The sequence below is a fragment of the Hippopotamus amphibius genome, chromosome 3 (genome assembly GCF_030028045.1).
Source record: "Hippopotamus amphibius kiboko isolate mHipAmp2 chromosome 3, mHipAmp2.hap2, whole genome shotgun sequence".
Classification (NCBI taxonomy): domain Eukaryota; kingdom Metazoa; phylum Chordata; class Mammalia; order Artiodactyla; family Hippopotamidae; genus Hippopotamus; species Hippopotamus amphibius.
Genome location: NC_080188.1, coordinates 72,447,047 through 72,462,650, shown reverse-complemented (window position 1 = coordinate 72,462,650; position 15,604 = coordinate 72,447,047).

Here is a 15,604-nt window from a genome sequence, read left to right as displayed (position 1 = left end):
ACTATAAATGAAAAGTAACCTTTAAAATTGTATAAAAATGAAAAATTAAAAGAAAGAAAAATAGGTTAAGGTCAGACGATGAAGGATCATGAATCGCTGAGAAGTTTGGAATTCCTTCTGTAGATGCTGAAGAGCCATGAAGTCTTTTGTAAAGGGAACTGCTTGGTGAAAGTGATATTTTAAGAAGCTTAATCTGGCAAAAGTGAAAACCCAGGTCTTGCATGAATTAAAAAAGACCCTGAGTTGATTAAAATCAAGGGAGTTTTTGGTAATAGGCACTATGGAGAACAGTACGGAGGTTCCTTAAAAAACTACATGTAGATCTACCATATGATCTGGCAATCCCACTTCTGGGTGTATATCCAGAGAAAACCATAATTTGTAAAAACACTTGCACCCCAATGTTCATTGCAGCGCTATTTACAATAGCCAGGACATGGAAGCAACCAAAATGTCCATCGACTGATGAGTGGATGAAGAAGATGTGGTATATGTATACAATGGAATATGTTACTCAGCCATAAAAAAGAATAAAATAATGCCATTGCAGCAACATGGATGGGCCTAGAGATGATTACACTGAGTGAAGTGAGACAGACAGAGAAAGACAGATATCATGTGATTTCACTTGTAGGTGGAGTCTAAAATTTGATACAAATAAACTAATTTACAAAACAGAAACAGACTCACAGACTTAGCAAACAAACTTATGATTACCAAAGGGGAAAGGTGGGGGGCAGGGGATAAATTAGGAGGTTGGTATTAACATTTACACACTAGGGATTGGTGGTGCAGTGGTTAAGAATCTGCCTGCCAATGCAGGGGACACGGGTTCGATCCCTGGTCCGGGAAGATCCCATGTTCTGCGGAGCAAATAAGTACATGAGCCACTACTACTGAGCCTGTGCTCTAGAGCCCTCGAGCCACGACTACTGAAGCCCATGTGCCTAGAGTCCATGCTTCTCAACAGGAGTAGCCACCGCAATAAGTCCATGCACCACAACAAAGAGTAGCCCCTGCTCGCCACAACTAGAGAAAACCTGCGAGCAGCAAGAAACACCCAATGCAGCCAGTTAAATAAAATAATTAATTAATTAAAAAACCATATACACAATAATATATATAAAATAGATAATCAACAAGGACCTACTGTATAGCACAGGGAACTGTTCGCAACAGTCTGTAATAACCTATATGGGAACAGAATTGGAAAGAGAAAAGATATATGTATATGTATAAGTGAATCAAGCTGCTGTACACCTAAAACAAACACAACACTGTAAATCAACTATACTCCAATATAAAATAATAATTCAATTTAAGAAAAAAACTAAGGGAGTTTTACTATGTGAGAAAGGAATATTTTTAAAAGTTCTCCATGTTTACTTCAGGATGCAGCTGCTGGCTGGAGGGAGGGAGTGGTTCTTGGCATCTCCTTAAGAGGGTTGGGATGTTGATGCACCTGCAGAGAGAGGAATTGGGTCCTCCTGTACAGAAAGAATCATGGCAGCCAGGAGTGAGCCTCTTCCTCCACTAAGAGCCACACTTAGTGGAGAAGGTCACCTACAAGGAGAAATCAAGGGCACGGGATCCTCCAGCTCCAATTTCAAAATAAAAACCAACCAGGAAAATGGTTACACCTACGTATGTCTAGACTGAATTAAGCAAAAGTAAAGAGAAAAAGCCTCTGTATGATTTTCTATCATAGATGCCTTCAAATTCCTTTCTCACAGTCTATTTCCATTTCTAATTCTACCTGTACAAAATATAATCATGCCTGCTTGTAATTACTTATGCATACATGAATACTAGTAAGTTAAACTTGTTCTTCTATTTACAAAGACAGAGTGATACAGAGTAGCTTAGGAATTGCTTCTTTTCCCTATGATTTTAAATGTGCAGTGAGTTTCTTTCTAAAACACATATTTGCAGATGTCACTTTAAACACTATTTTCTGAGATTATATTTTCCATAGAAAACAGATGTCTGCAATTATCCCTTTTTTGACCTCTGAGACTTATCAAAGTCAAATAGGTAATCATCCAATCAGACGGGCTATCATTATCAGAAGAAAAGTAATTACAATCTGAATATGTTTGAACATGATTATTATAAGCTTTAAACTGTTACACTTTTGATTGGGGCAGAATTGGAAGACATTATCACTTCATAATTCAAATGATGTAACTTCACTTGTTTTTGTCATTTAGAATCTGGAGAGCTAAATTTATTTAACAATATAATTCTTTAAACATGAACAAATTATGCAATAATCTCTTTAAAACCATGAGAATGCTTCTCAAAATCTTGACAGTGAAATTAGGGGAATTTTTTTTTTAACTAGAGCAAATCAGAGCTCAGCACTGAGCCGCATCAGAGTGGGAAGCTTGAGACCGACATGTTCATTTGCCAGACATTTTATGATCTGCCGGGTTCTACTCAAAACACCAGCTACCTTCCTGCCTACCCCTCGAGGCCCACCCATTGCTGGCCCAAAGCAAAAGGAGAACTAGGCCAAAATATACAGAAATGGTGAGCGAGAAATAAAAGGGGGGGAAATGGATAAGAAAAAAGTGTCTTTCCCAAGAAGATGTGTAAATAGAAGAGTGAATTAGATTCAAAACCAGAACCGAGAACTCTTTCAAGGACATAAGGATTTAAGGGGAAAAAATAGGATTGAAAACCCCATGCCTGATAGATACTGAATAAAACAACATTTCCCCTTGAAAAGAATTTTGTAAAAACCTGAAACACAATCCTTCAGCCCAGATGTTTGATGAGGTGTTTGCTGAACTTGGTGAGATGTCCTAATTTTTCTCTTCCATCATTTCCTAGCGCTGTTCCTGTCACCCTGCGCTTTCAGGCTGGCACGCCTTTCTCCCTGGGAAGGAGACGGGAAGAGGCAGGGCATTCCCAGGCCATCGCAGGACCTGAGTTCACACTGAACTCTACAAGCACATGGGGCCCTGAGAGAGAATTCCTGTAGCTTGGAAATGTTGGTATTTGTGCTCTCTGAACACGGCCTGGGCTGAGGGTTAGAAATAGAAAGATAGAGGAGCCTTTATCGGGTTGGAAAGGTACTGAATGGTTATGGTTCCCTAAGCACCACGTTTCTTAGAACAGTGGTTTAAGAGGTGCCATTTAACTTGTAATTCTAGTTCAGCAGAGTGAAGACCTGCGGCTTTCTCCCCACAACAGCAGGACTTCGGTAAAAGCCAAGTTCACACAACACCCTTCCACCTCCCTTCTTCAGAGTTCTCCTTTCTTGTTCTTTCTTTTTCTTCAACTTTTTATTTTATATTGGGGTATAGCTGATGAACAATGTTGTGACAGTTTAGGGGCACTACAAAGCGACTCAGCCACACATACACATGTATCCATTCTCCCTCAGACTCCCCTCCCATCCAGGCTGCCACATAACATGGAGCAGAGTTCCCTGTACTCTACAGTAGGTCCTTGTTGGTGATCCGTCTTAAATCTAGCAGTGTGGGCATGTTGATCCCAAACTCCCTGACTATCCCTTCCCCCATCCTATTCTTCTTGTTCTTTCTTGATGTGACGTCTTCCCTTCCCCGGCCTCTGCCATGCCTATGTGTTCAATTTCTTCGTTCAAGAAAGACCTAGGAAGTACAGAGTATAGGCCAAACAGTGTGGATATAGCAGTCACCAAAACAGACAAACATCTCTGCCCTTCTGGATCTTACTTTCTAGTTAAATTCTTGCCAATTCCAGCTGCTGAAATGTTAACTGTTAACAAAGGGATTGACAGTGTTGTCAAGGGTGTAAGGTAGTGCTTCCTTTGTCACCCAGGGAATCAGCATCTCTGGGGGTGGGACCCAGTGATAGCGTTCATTGTTAACTACCCCAGCCCACCGTGATTTGGACCCATCGGTGATGAGGCAAGGTGAGACTCCCCCAAGAGATAGCGGGAGACGTGTGCTGCCAGCATCTCTGGGGGTGCCTCTTGGAATTTCAGCACGTGGACAGGTGCCCATTCATTACACCTTTCCAAGGCTGGGCTGCGCAGAAGCCTTCTCTGCTCTGTCTGGTGCTGTGGAGACGGTGAGCTCACAGCTTTTGTTAGTCCCTCAATGGCAGAGATCCTGTTTTATGAACATGGCTAATGATTTATAACCTCTATCACCTAGCACAGTGCCTGGCCCAGCAGGAGCACCCAGAAACATCCACATGCACGAACGGCTGTCAGTTCCACTTGCCAAAACCTTTGACACTCCGTTCAGTCCAAGTAGAAAGAACTTTCTTTGTCTGTATTCTCCCTGTTGGTCACAGATTCTCAGCCTAACTGATAATCTTGCAAGATGTCAAAGTGGAAATTTCCAGCTTGATTCTGACTCTCCATTTCATCTTGCCTGGGCATTTAAATGATGGCACTACTTTTAAGTAGAGGATACTTTGTTGCTGTTTAGCCCATCACCTTGAACGTTTTGTACATCCAGGCACTGCTTCTGATGGATTTAGCTTATTAAAGTGGGTGGCATCCAGCTGCAGCTCCCTTTTCTCTTTCCTTCTAATTGACTTTCAAGTAACCAAGGCAGCCTGTTAACACTTGGGGTTTTCATCAGACCTGGCATATTACTGCCTTTGAGCCTGCGATCACATTTCCCATCTTTTCCGAATAGTCTCCCTCCTCCATTTTGCCTGGCCTCATTCTATCCACCTTTCAAGACCCACCCAGCAAGGCTGAGGGCCCTGTCATCTCTAAGTGGGGGTACCAGCAATCTGAATGGCATTTTTTTCTTCAGAGACGTCTGACCACTGCAATTGATCTCTCTTCCTTTCATTGCTTAGTTATCATTTTATGTAGAAATTATTCATCCTCTTCTTTTGTCTGTCAGTTATCTTTTTATATAGTTATAGATGCTCCCATACTTAATTAGCTAGTTAAATAATAGTATAGCATGTGGATCAGAGCATGGCTGGAGGGGTCCATTAGACCTAGGTTTCGGTCTGGGTCCTCCCCTTGGCAGAGATTTGAATTACAGCAGGTTACCTCTCTGGACTTCAGCTTTACCATCTGTAAAGAGGTGATTGTGTCTGCCTGCATTAAGCATGTTTTTTTTATTCTGATGTTTTGACATCTGGGGGCCTTGCTGACTCTGGAGAGACTGTCCCTCCTAGGGCTAGCCAGTTCCTAGAATTGGCAAGGGACTGGCCTTTCCTATGCAAACCAATCAACCCACTTATCATACCTCCAACCACCTCCTTTATGGACTCTCGCATTTATTTGGACCATGAGTACCCTGCCCCCTGCCTAATAACTCCAGGGCAACTAGAGACAGGCCCTAGGCCTCAGAACCCACTAAAATTATTCAAACCAGTCAATCCTATGCCTGTTTACCCTGCTTTGCCCATTTCTTCCCACAGAAGCCATAGTAAATGTTCTTGCCCATGGTTTCCCAGGCTGCCTCTGCCTCCCGACTAACTCTGGTGCTTCCCCAGATGGCCTCCCCTTGGCATGCCACTACTGTTTCTGGGGAAATGTGAGTAAAGTCTTCTTCCTTTATGACAGTCATTTCCATGTCTGCATCTCTCCATACCTGATTAAAACTAATCCTGGGTATATGGTAAAACCCTACCTCATATATTTAATGTAGTGGTTCTCAACAGGAGGTGATTTTTAACTCCCAGGAAACATTTGGCAGTGTCTGGTAACGTTTTTAGTTGTCACAGCTGGGGAAAGGGATGCTACTGGCATCTAGTGGGTAGAAACCAGGGATGCTACTAAATATCCTACAATACACAGGACAGTCACCCACAGCAAGAATTATCTCACCCAAAATGTCGATCAAGAAACCCAGGGTTGTTAGGGACTTCACTAGTGGTCCATCCCTGCTGGTCCAGTGCTTAAGACGCTTCCACTGCAGGGGGCATGGGTTCGATCCTTGATTGGGGAACTAAGATCCCACATGCTACGAGGCGCGACTGAGAAATAGAAGAGAGAGAGAGAGGGAGAAGAAAGAAAGAAAGAAAGAGAGAGAGAGAGAGAGGGAAAGGAAGGAAGGAAGGAAGGGAGGGAGGGAGGGAGGGAGGGAGGGAGGGAGGAAGGAAGACCAACCCAGGGTTACAGTGAGGATTCAGTGAGGTAAAATAAGCAAAGTGCTTTTGGTCCTCAGACTATAGCATGCGTTAGAATTACCTGTTGGACTTATTAAAATATATATTGCTGGGCTCGCCCCCAGAGTTTCTAATTCAGTGAGTAACCTGAGGATTTGCATTTCTAACAAATTCCAAGGTGAAGCTGACACTGCTATTTCAGCACCAACTTTGAGAGTCATTAGCCTAATTCACAGCAATCATTCAATAAATGATATCCCATAATTATTATTTTATCAGATCCTTTAGGTCAGAGACTGAACCGTGTACCTCATATCCCACATAGCACTGGGATTTGCACGAGCACTCAAGATACTGTTGGCTATTTGACATTGAAACATTACTACATGGCAAGCTCTACTTACTAAGATACATTTGGGAGTAGACTTAAAGATTTGTCTAGTTAGGAATATCTTCTAGTTAGCTGTTGCTGCATAACAAATTACCCCCAAATGTAGTAGGTTAAAATAACAACCATTTTTCTATATCTGATAATTTTGTGGGTCAGGAATTTGGGCAGGGCTTGGCTGGCTGATCTTCTGTTTTATGGGGCATTGATGGAAACTACTCAAAGATATTTAGCTGGATGGTAGGCTGATTCATTCACTTGTCTGGTACCTTGATGGGATGGCTTGAAGGCTAGGTGCCACTGGAACTGTCCACTAGAGCTCCTCTATGTGGGCTCTCCATGTGGCCGCCTCAGGGTAAACAGACTCCTTACATGGAAGCTTAAGCCTCTAAGCAAGCATGTTCCAGCTAACTGGACGAAAATTATGTGGCCTTTTATGACCCAGCCCAAGAAGTCCCATTTTGTCGCTTCTGCTATACTCTAGTGGTCAAAGAACTTACAAGTGCCTCCCCCCACCCCTGAATCAAGGGTTGGAGATAAAGTTCCCACGTTTTCATGGGAGGAGTGTCACAGAGCTTGTTGGCTGTGGTTTTAAACTACCACAGGTTTGGTTGCAGCCCTGTTTCTAGTAAAGGAGGTGGAACAAATAAGCAGACGTCCCTCAGACGTTCTCATTTTATTCTGTTATTCTCTGTTCTGATGTTAAATCCTCTCCCCAAATACATCACTGCAAGCCGAGCATCTTCCCCACTACTGTCTTCATCTTATGACTGAGAGTGGGAATAAGTGTCCATATACCTGTCAGAATCACCTAGTGCAGTAAAACCCACAGTGAAACGCCCTTCCCTGTTGCAGGTTCATTACCCAGCATGAAAAATCACATCCCCCAAGGACACAATCCCAGATGGTATTTCTCTCTCCCATTGTAGTCTGCAGTGCCCGTGAGACAGGTATGTTGCTCTCGCCAGCGAGGAGATGGGGTCCTGTTCAATCAACGCAAACGTGATGCTCCTGTTGTTTCTGAATGGAAGCACAGGAGGCCTGAATGAAGCCTCCTCTCATATCTCCAGGGCTGTGCTCCCTTTGAGGTCCTGGGCTCTTCGACCGTCTGCAGGAGCTCATGACCTCAGCGGTGGCCAAGGATTATTCTGGGTGCATTACTCTCTGTGATTATCCAAAAGGGAAAACAAAAAGTCATTTAAACATGCAGCTTGCGCTCTTCCAGGACAACAAAGGATCTCCCGGAAGTCTTTTATTTTTTAAATGACATTATAATGTATGCTTTGTTTTGTTTTCATCACTTTTATCAACATTTCTTAGAGGAGGCCCAAATGGCTTGGCTGGGGTAAGGGGGAAAATGATAATGATTCATTTGTATACATTTGCCCCAGTGGAAATTTGATGTGGTAGAAATATTATCAGAATATTAAATTAGAGGCCCTCAGCATTATTCTCTGTTATATTTGAAATCAGACACAGGGTAGAGACATTGCCTGGGACCAAGAATGCCATGATAATTCAGTGACTCATGAATCCCCTCCAGAGCACCTTGGTTATTTCTAAACCGAGTTGACATAAACATAAGCTGTATCCTGTCTCTGGGGTCCTTGGAGGCACTGTTTTAGTTCTTTTTTTTTTTTTTTTTAAAGTCTTTATTGAATTTGTTACAGTATTGCTTCTGTCTTATGTTTTGGTTTTTTGGCCAGGAGGCATGTGAGATCTTAGCTCCCTGACCAGAGATCGAACCCACACCCCTTGCATTAAAAGGCGAAGTCTTAAGCACTGGACTGCCAGGGAAGTCCCTTGGTGAATTCTTTAGCTAGTGTCCTCCTCTCCTTATTTCTCTGTTAAAGTCTCTCCCTTAAGGCAACAGCTGCTATGGTTCTGGAGAGGATGAGAGCAGGCAAGCACACACCCAGTGGTCCTGAAGACCTTGTGCTTTCCAACAAATCTCTCCCAGCAAGGTGGTCCCATGCTGGTCCGTAGCAGCTTTCCTCCTGCATCAGAGCTGACCCACTCCTGAGACCAGAGCAGGATATCAGTCAGAATCTAACCAGGAAACAAGAAACCACCAGATAAACTGAAACAGAGGTCTTGGCTACAGGGACTGATTACACAAGGGATGGAAGAGCCCAGGGTCCAGCCAGGGGGGCAATGAGGCATCTGGAGACAGTAAATGTTGGAAACTGACACACGGCAGGGGAAGGGGTTCCAGAGCTCACTGGGCTTGTCGTCAGGTGCAGGCTGGAACCACAGTGGACCGACCCACCAGACAACCACTGGGGCCAGGGAGGTTTCACAGCTGCAGAGAAGGAGAGAAAGAAATACCTGCTTCTCCCTCCCTATTCTGCCCTCCATTCACCTGCCAGTGCCTGCCATCCTCCAGCCTGGGAAAAGCAACAGACAAGGGTCAGACCCTTTGATTCAGAACAGGATAGAGAAAGGGCAAGAAACAGACCCAGGGGAAACAGCCAGGGCGTGCACTGCGGTGAGCCCACGAAGCTGTTCTCACTCAGCCAGGACCTTGCACACATCTATCCTCGAGCCCAAGGTCATTGTCAGCTGCTCAAAGGTCTCAGCCAATGACATTAATTCTGACTGCACTGATGTAACTTTATCCAATAACAGCCTTTCTCTTTAAGGCGCCACCTTGGTCACATCTCCAGCTTTAACCTGCTCCTCCAGCCTCCCAGCGGGGGCCTCTTCTGGCCTCTCTGCCGCCTTCTAGCTCACAGACTCTCACTGACTCACCAGCACGTCACCAATTTGGCTTCATCAGTGATCCATTTTTATAAGCTGATCCCCAGCTCCAGTGGGTATGGCCTGGGTTTGGTATCGGATTATCGTCTTTGTCACCATAGAAATATCCTCACGTTTTCTATTCTCCAGCAGAAGGTGGTGTTTTGCTCTCATGGTAGCTCTCATTCAAGGGGGAAGGGAGTTAGACCCCACTTCTTTGCAGAAGAGCTTGTGGGATGGGAAATAGTGCTGTGAAAATACAGTGGGCCCCCCGGCAGAACCTTTATACATCTCCTCAATCTTAATTGTTTTTCTCAAGGATTTCCTCCCTCCCTCTCTTCCTTTTTATTTTCTTATAATTCCTAGAGACAGGAAGACAATCTTCGGGAAACACTATACAATACATCTCTGCATACAGCTTAATCATAGATTACGATTTAATGGCTCTTCACTGTTTCCTGATTTTGCCAGACTAGATTCTAATAACATCTTCACTATTAACTTATTCTAATATACTAATAGGAAGAAACTGAAATCAGGACCTACCCCCAGAAACCTGAGTCCACTTGCTAACTTCCCCACGACTGTCAGGCCACATAACCATCTTCTAGGTATATAAGACCTTCTCACTCACAGCATTTTTCTGCAACTGTTCCTTTTGCCTCTTTACCCATGTCAGAGGAAAAACAGGTCCACTCCCTCCCCTTATGAAAGGAGTTAGAGTGATCAAGTTGGAGAAGGGGCCTCAGGATGAAATCTGCCGTGTCTACCCAGCTGGGAGTGGGCACCCCCAGACTGCGGTCCTGATGGGGAGACAGCTCTCCGCCAGGCTGGAGGCACCACAGTGAAAGGGGGTCCTCCAGTCCTTCCTGCCTGCCTGCCTTGTCTTTTCACAGAGAAGGAGGACAGAAAGCCCAGGAAGAGGTTTTCCTGGAGTGATCTAGCTCCCATAGGGCAAGAGAGAAGCATTCACATGTGGAAAAGAAAAGACTGTCTTTCCTCTAGAAGTTAAGTATTCTACGGAAACTTGTCAAATCACCCCGTCTTAATCATGAACTAGATGTCAAGATCTTTGAAGGCAGGTGAAGGCTATACACCAAAATGCTCTGACCACCAAACAAGCATTTAAATATGTAACAAAGGACAGAGGCTAATTCAGACCAAGTGAGATGCCTTCTCTTTGCATGCTGTTTCCCTTGTCTCAGGGGCAATGTCTGGGAACGACAATAGTTATGATTGTGCTGTGCTTGGCTCTGAAAACCTGTGGTTTTCAAACCTCTGATAGCTAACATCTCTATTATAACAAGTGTTTTGCAATGCTCCTTTAGGCTCCTGAATAAAATGAATAAACGTAACGTCTTCACTTGTTTCAAAAAGAAATCAACACCATACCTTAACACATACATAAGGAAGACACTATATTTATAATAAAATAATGGGCGTTTCAATATGTAAATACTCAGGCACTATGCATTCTGAGCCTAGAAGTCACGGTCAAGTCCTGAGGCTTCACCTCTGTGAAGAGGCCCCAGGAACATCTTGATAATAGTCACAATGCAGAATATACACGTGGTTGTTTTGGCATGTGTGATACGATTTTCCAAAATGTTGAATGGCTCCTGACAATACAGGATACTTTGTTTTATTGCGCTTCACTTTGTTGTGCTCTGCAGATGTTGCAATTTTTACAAATTGAACGTTTGTGGCACCCCTGGGTCAAGAAAGTCTATTGGGGCCCCATTTTTCCAACAACATTTGCTCACTTTCTGTCTCTGTGCCACATTTTGGTAATTCTCACAATATTTCAAACTTTTTCATTATTATTATATTTGTTATGGTGATGTGTGACTAGTGATCTTTGATGTTACTATTGTAATTGTTTTGGGGGCGCCATGAATTGCACCCATAAAAGACAGGGAACTAAATCGATGAATGTGTGTGTTCTGACCATTCCACCAACCGGCCAGTCCCCTGTGTCTCTCCCTCCCTCCCTTTGGGCTGCGCTATTCCCTGAGACAGAACAGTATTGAAATTAGGCCAATTAATAACCCTCCAGTGGCCTCCAAGTGTTCAAATGAAAGGGAGCATCGCATGTCTCTCAGTTTAAATTGAAAGCTAGAAATGATTGAGCTTAGTGAGGAAGGCGTGCAGAAAGCTGAAATGGGCTGAAAGCTAGGCCTCTTGCACCAACAGTTAGCCAAATTGGGAATGCAAAGGAAAACTTCTTGAAGGAAATTAAAAGTGCTACTGAATTGTAACAGGAGAGAGCTAAATTGGACTCCATGTTGGATCTGTTTCTTTGACTTTAACCTTTGCTTTTTGTTACCTTTGTTATTATAATCATACATGATGGCCTGCCTCAGGGAACCCTGCCCCCCTGCCTGAATGTTAAACTAAAGTGCCTCTGTTCAGCTCCCAGGCAGACAATCTGCCCTGCCCACGTGTGGGAAGGGCTGAAATGAACATATCCCCTCACCCAGGCTGGTCATTCCCAGACATGTTTTGCAAGAGTGATGGTCCTTTCACTTTACTTCCTCACAGCCTCTCCCTCTCAGATTCTATAAAACAAACTGGCAACCAGACCCCGATAAGATGGTTTTTTCAGAGACGCTAGTCTGCCATCTTCTCGGTCGGCTGGCTCTCCAGATAAAGTCACATTCCTTGCCTCAACCCCATCTCTGATTCATTGGCCTGTCTTGCAGCCAGCAGAGCGAGCTTGGACTTGGTAACACTACTCCCCTGAATGTACAAATGACAAGAAAGTGAAACAGGCTTATTGCTGATATGGAGAAAGTGTTAGTGTTCTGGATAGAAGATCAAACCAGCCACAACATCCCCTTAAGCCAAAAACTAATCCAGAGCAACGCTTTAACTCTCTTCAGTTCTATGAAGGCAAGAGTGGTGAGGAAGCTGCAGAAGAAAAGTTTGAGGCTAGCAGAGGTTGGTTCATGAGGTTTAAGGAAAGAAGCCATCTCCAGAACATCAAAGGGCAAGGTGAAGCAGCAGGTGCTGATGCAGAAGCTGCAGCAAGTTATCCAGAAGACCTAACTGAGATAGTTAATGAAGGTGGCTACAGGAAACAACAGATTTTCAGTGTAGACAAAACAGCCTTCTATTGGAAGAAGATGCCATCTAGAACTTCCATAGCTAGAGAGGAGAAGTCAATGCCTGGCTTCAGAGCATCAAAGGACAGACTGACTCTCTTGTTAGGGGCTAATCCAGCTGGTGACTTTGAGTTGAAGCCAATACTCATGTACCATTTTGGAAATCCTAGTGCTCTATAAATGGAAAAACAAAGCCTGGATAACAGCACATCTGTTTACAGCATGGCTTACTGAATATTTTAAGCCCACTGTTGAGACCTACTGCTCAGAGGGAAAAAAAAGATTCCTTTCAAAATGTTACTGCTCACTGATGGTGCACTTGGTCATCCAAGAGCTCTCATGAAGATGTACAAGAAGATTAATGTTGTTTTCATGCCTGCTAACACAGCATCCATTCTGTAGCTCGTGGATCAAGGAGTCATTTTGACCTTCAAGTCTTATTACTTAATACATTTTGTGAGGCTATAGCTGCCATAGATAGTGTTTCCTCTGATGGATCTGGACAAAGTAAATTGAAAACCTTCTGGAAAGAATTCACCATTCTAGATGCCATTAAGAACTTTTGTGTTTCATGGGAAGAGGTCAAAATATCAGTAGTAACAGGAGTTTGGAAGAAGTTGATTCCAACCCTATGGATCACTTTGAGGGGGTTCAAGCCTTCAGTGGAGGAAGTAACTGCAGATGTAGTGGAAATAGCAAAAGAACTAGAATCAGAAGTAGAGCCTGCAGATGCCTGAATTGCTGCAACCTCACAATAAAATTTTAAGAGATGAAGAATTGGTTTCTTGAGAAGGAAACTATTTCAGGTGGAGATGCTGTGAATATTGTTGAGATGACAACAAAAGATTTAGAATATGACATAGACTTAGCTGCTAAAGCTGTGGCAGGGTTTGAGAGGAATGACTCCATTTTTTTTTTTTTTGCCATACTGTGCTGCATGAGGGATCTTAGTTCCCCGACCAGGGATCAAACCTGTGCCCCCTGCAGTGGAAGCATGGGGTCTTAACCACTAGACCATCAGGGAAGTCTCTGACTCCAATTTTGTAAGAAGTTCTACTGTGAGTAAAATGCCATCAAACAACATTGCATACTACAGAGAAATTGCAAAGGCATTGAAAAATATGTCCTAAAGTGTTCATCAGCTAGCCTTTATGAGTGTTTTCTAAGTGCTAGCAACAGTTCTAAGAGCTTTATATGTATGAAATTATTAGTACAATTATTATTTCCTTATCACACGTGAGGAGACAAAAATCACAAGGAGGCTAAGTAACTTCCCAAGGTCACAGAACAAGGAGGTGATGGAGTGGAAGTGAGACATAAGTAATTCAGAACTGCGGGAGCCGTTACCATTCCCTTTCTTGATTTGCATCTCCATTTATGAGACGTTTTTTCCCCCAACCTGTTTGCTACTGACAGGTCTAATCTCTGATAACATGAGAAAGACCTCCAGATAATCGCAGGAAACTATCTACTTACTCTGTCCCGTTTCTCTTTCTAAGCATGACGCTCCAGCAGCAGCATCTCGGCTGGTCTTCAGAAGTGCCTCAGTTCTCAGCTCACCCACTGGACCCCTTCTGATCTTGCTTTCCAGCCCTGGGTTGCTGACCTATTTCATCCCTTCTTGTGATATGATAACCAGCCCAAGTAGAAACATCATTTACTGCCTTCCCTCTGCTTTTTCAGTGATCCCGTTAGAGCCTTGCTAATTTTCTCCTCACCTCACCGAGCTCTGTCAGACCACTGGGTATAGCGATGATGACCTGCTCTTGCTCCCAGGGACACTCAAAGGCTGCTTCCCAAACGGGGTGTTTCAGAGGCGATTAGCTCACCTCTCACCCAGGGTGACTCAGCGAGAGAGCTTCTGAGAGCAGCTCTAGAAGGCAGAGGGCCTGCTCCCTGCCAGCCCCTCCGTCAGCTCTGCATGAGCACGTTCTCATTGGCCTCCAGTGCATGTGGGATGCAGGCTCTGCAGCACCGATGGTGCAAAATTAAGTCATGGAAGACAAGGTCTCATTTTCCTCCAGGGAACTTGATGTCAAGTACGTAAACATAAGTCACTAGGTCTTCGAAAATCCACTTCACTTGACCTTTGAACAATGCAGGAGCGAACTGTGCGGGTCCACTTACATGTGGATTTTTTTCAATAAATAAATATATATACATATATACAGTAAATGTATTTTCTCTTATGATTTTCTTAATCACGTTTTCTTTTCTCTAGCTTACCTTACTGTAAGAATACAGTATATAATACATACAACATACAAAACATGTGTTACTAGATTGCTTATGTTATCAGTAAGGCTACCAGTCAACTGTAGGCTATTAGTTGTTACGTTTTGGGGGAGTCAAAGTTATATGGGGATTTTCGACAGTGCAGACGTCAGCACCCCTAAACCCTCACGTACAAGGGTCAACTGTAGTTACTCTGGCAAGAATGTCCACCAGGACCTCGTCCTGGAGGACAGCATCCAGCTGTGTGTGATCTTTTCAAGAGACACAAATGCATTGCAACAGGATTGCGCCCGTGATTTTAATTTGCACGTGCCTCTAACGGTTACTCTAAGGGAATTTTCAGATCAACACTTTGATGTTATTCTCTTACGGCTATTTCTTCTTCCCCGTTTTCTCCTCTCCTATGCAAGTAGCTCAATAGTCTCTATCAGAAATGAGGAGAAAGGAAGATATAAAAAGACAAGAAGAGAGAGAAAGCAAAGCACATGAGGACTATCGGGCAGAGTTTTGAAGATTATGACTTTAACCCAAAAGAGAAGGGGTCTTCAATATTGAATCATTTGAGACCTAACAAAAGCCCAGCCTTCTAAGAAAAAGTGTATCATCCCAATCAAGTCACAGTGAGAACATGTGTTTTCCTCAGTGTTGACAAATGTAGGTGCCATGAAAAAGAGATCCTGTTCTCTTTCTCTTCTTTCCTTTCTTCTATTTCTCCTTCTTCCACTTCCTCCTGAATGAAACAAACACAGAGGGATTCATCTGATACTAGAACGTTTCTCTCTCACAGGTCTAGCAGAGACATTGGTCAGGCTACATGGAAATATTTTAAGCTCATGTCCTAAGAAAAGCAAAGGGAAGAAATAAAATGTATTTTATTAGTTATATTAGTAAATAAAATATTTTAACTCATCTTTCAGACTTTACAAGTTCCATCTCTCAGTCATTACAGTGCTTCCGAAGAAGAAAATCTTGTACATCTGAGACATCTCTCTTGTGTGTCAATTTCCCTTTTCCTTCCAGCTAGATTCTTTTGACAATAAAACCTAGTCTTTTAGCTTCATAT